The 3,912-nt window shown below is 39.2% G+C and overlaps 1 pseudogene; it reads right to left on the bottom strand.

Annotated features, from left to right (window-relative positions):
* Positions 1 to 847: 847 nt before the first annotated feature.
* Positions 848 to 1,523, bottom strand: LOC124980323 (40S ribosomal protein S2-like; annotated as a pseudogene).
* Between the last annotated feature and the right edge of the window lie 2,389 nt (positions 1,524 to 3,912).

Raw genomic sequence — 3,912 nt, 5'->3', positions numbered from 1 at the left:
ATACAGTCTTTAATAGAATTTGGTTCCTGCAGAGAAAAGGCCACAGAGATCAACAAACTGTTCTTAACTACTTCCACTTCATTTAATTGCATGAGACCTCATAATCTACAGGACTCAAGAGCAGTACTTATAACTTAAACAGGGCTTTGTTCATTAACTTTGAAGAGGCTTGGAGATTTTTTTTTTCTTCTGGCGAATTTCAAAATGTCAAAGAATAACTCAGCTTGAAATTAACAAGTCCCAATAGATTTCAATTCAATATAAGAATAAAATGATTTTGTTCTGATATCTAGGCAGACTGTATGGAAGGAACAAATTGGTGCTCGCTGATGAGTTTTACTTCACTGAGAACTCCACTTGTGTTTTCCATGATGCCTGACAGAGCCAAGTAAAAGGAGACTGTGCTGTTATCCTGACCTGGCAACTCCAATTCAAATTTCACTGAAGTTCTTTACATCTTTAGAGCACTTTTACCACTGAAAAGTCTATAACACTTGGTTAAAAGTTATGGGTGAGAAAAATGGGTTTTATTACTACAGAACCTATCATATCCTTCATATTTTAATGTGATACATTTTCAGAAGGTGAGTTAAGGGTATAAACTTCCCAAACGTCTTGATCATGGAGCCCTCAGGCCACACATCATCTTATAATGCTAACGTTTCATCTAGTAAAATTTTGAAGCATTGTCTTACAATAGCTTTCCAAGCTCCTATGTCTTTAGTAACTCAGTATCAATCCTGGCAAGGCAATGTAGGGGTGAGACTAGGGGGTTTTTGTTTGTTTGTTTGTTTTGTTTTCCAGGTTTCATTCACTTTATTTATTTATTTATTTTTGGATAAAAACCCTATGTTGTAGCCACACCTGGAGCCTGGGTCCTCTGTACAGAGACTCTCGTGTGGGTTTTCACAAGATGGTCAGTGAATTCCTGATAGGGAGACTTGGTGAACACAGTCTCTTTCCAGAGATCGGGAGTCAAATAGGTGTATGTCTTGGAGATGGCATCCAAGGTGGCCTTAGCGAAGTTGCCCAAGGTGGCGGTGCAGCCCCTGGCAGAAGTGTAGCAGTCACTAATACCAGCCGTCATCCGCAGCTTCTTGTGCACAGGGGCTGAGACAAGGCCAGTACCTCTGGGGGCAGGGATGAGCGGCACCAGCACAGAACCACAATCTCCAGTCACCTTGCAGGGGACAGTGTGAGGCTTGCCAGTCTTGTTCCCCCAGTAGTCTCTCCGCACAGGAACAATGGAGAGCTTGGCCAGGATGATGGCCCTCGGCTAGCAGTGGCTACCTCCTTGGAGCACTTTACTCCCAGTCCAACATGACTGTTGTAGTCCCCGATAGCTACAAATGCCTTGACCCTGGTCCACTGGCTAGCACGAGTCTGCTTCTGTACAGGCATGATCTTCAAAACCTCATCCTTGAGTGACACCCCCGGAAGAAGTCGATGATCTCAGACTCCTTGATACACAAAGAGAAGATGTAGATCTCCAAGGACTTGATCTTCATGTCCTTGACCAGGTGGCTCAGCTTGGTGACTGGGATCCACTCCTTGTCTTTGGTCTTGCCCCTGCGAGAGCAGTGGCCCCAGCTGGGCCTCGGAGACTGCTGCCAAAGCCTCTGTGGAAGTCGCTGCAGTCACCATTCCCAGGCCCTCCTGCTACACCTGCCTTTACCCGCCATTTGGTGTTTTCCCAGAGAAGAAGCTAGGGTTTTTTTTTTTTTAATTATTATTATTTTTTATTTTTACAGGCTGCATTTTGATTCATTTTACACAAATGGGGTACACCTTTTTGTTTCTATGGTTTTGCATGATGTAGATTCATACCATTTGTGTGATCATACATGTACAAAGGGTAATGATGTCTGTCTCATTCCACCGTCTTTCATACCCCGCCCCCTCCTCCCTCTCATTTCCCTCTATGTAATCTAAAGTTCTGGAGACCAGGTTTTTAGGAATGCCTATGGAATGATGGCAACTCTTCTGGGTGTACAGTTGGGAGAAGCTTTTATTTTTGGTTTTACCATTTGACTGGTTGTGGGGCATTGAGTGAATCTACATGATCTCTCTCTCTCTCTCTCTCTCTCTCTCTCTCTCTCTCTCTCTCTCTCTCTCTCACAGAGTTAGGGATCAAACCCAGGTCCTCATATGTGCAAGGCAAGTGATGTACCTCTCAACTACATCCCCAACTTTATGTGACATCTCAAAGACTCAAGTTTCTTCATCTCTAAGAGAAGAGAAATGATCCTTGTCTTAATAGGTCAATGATAAGGTTTCACAAACAGCTTGATGGGCTCACAGAACACTAAATATACACCTACCATATGAGGCAAGCTTTCCACTCTGAGGTATTTACTCAAAGAAAGCCATATGCCATACAAGAATATTCATAACAGCTTTATTTCTAAGAGTTGAAAAGCAAAAACAACTCAAATGTCCATCAACAGGTGAACAAATAAATCCATTGTGTTATTTCCATAAAACATTACTACTCAGAAATGAAAAGGAATTACACGCACAACCAGACACATGAATCTAGAAGAAATTATGCCTGGTGAAATGAGCCAGACAAAAAAGCATACATACCATACAATTATTTTGATATACAGGCCTAAAAAAAGCCAAAGTAATCCACAGTGATAGAGGAAGTTGCAGTGGCTACCCAGGGACCAGGGAAAAGGCAGTAGGGAGTGGTGGGAGAGAAGAATGACAAAGGACACTGGTAAACATGGATATGATAGGTGTCTTCACTATCCTGGTTGTTGTGATTCCATGGGTATATACATGTTAAACATTTTCACATTTTACTTTTTAAATATGTGCAGTGTATGAGAGTTTTGTTTCCTCCCCAACACTTGGTATGGGTAGTCTTTTAAATTTTAGCCACTTAAATAGATGTGTAGTACTACCTTACTGTGGTTTGAATTATCATTGTCCTAAATACAAACTAAAGATATCAAGCATCTTTTCGTGTGCTTGTTTGCCATCCATGTATCTTTTTTGGTGAAGTGCCTGTTTAAAATTTTTGCTCCTTTCTTATTATTTTTTTCTTCTTTTTAAATTTTGAGTTTTCTTGATACAAGTCATTTACCAGATAGATGATTCACAAATACGTCCCCTCAGTCTGTGCTTTTGTTACTGTGTAAGAAATCTTGCAAAACCCAAAGCCACAAAATCTTTATCCTATATTTTCTTCTAGAAGTTCTTCAGTTTGAGATTTTACACTTATATTATCCAGTTTGAGTTAATTTTTGATTATGGTATGAGGTATGGCTCAACGTTCATTTATTTTGCATTATTTTACCAGAGCTATTTGTTGAAAGGCTCTGTTTTTTGTTTTTTTGTTTTCTCCCAAGAAATTGGCTTGGAACTTCATTAACAATAAATTTTTCATTTATATTTGAACCTGTTTCAGGACTCCTTGTTCTGCTCCATTGATCAGTTCCATTTGCCTATCTGGCTCTAGTATTATACTGCCTTGCTGTATAATTTGGAAATTTGGAAATAAGGCCATGTTTACTCTCCCAATTTTTTTTTTCTTTTCAACTTTTTAACTATCCTAGGTCCTTGGCACATCCATATAAATTTCAGATTCATCTTGTCAATTCTACAGAAAAAAAATCTGTGGTGATTTGAATTAGTTTGCATTTAATCTATAGATCAATCTGGGGAGAATCAACATTTTAGCAATATTGAGTCTTCAAATCTATGATCATTGTGTATTTCTATTTATTTAGGTTTGCTTTAATTTCTCTGGGCAACATTTTATTACTTTCAGAGTACAGGTCTTGCACATCTTTTTTTTAAATTTATTTTTACAGACTGCATTTTGATTTATTGTACACAAATGGTATACAACTTTTCATTTCTATGGTTGTACATGATGTAGATTTTGCACATCCTTTTGTTGTT

This window comes from Sciurus carolinensis, chromosome 3 (genome assembly GCF_902686445.1).
Source record: "Sciurus carolinensis chromosome 3, mSciCar1.2, whole genome shotgun sequence".
Lineage (NCBI taxonomy): Eukaryota > Metazoa > Chordata > Mammalia > Rodentia > Sciuridae > Sciurus > Sciurus carolinensis.
This window is presented reverse-complemented; position numbering and strand designations above follow the sequence as displayed.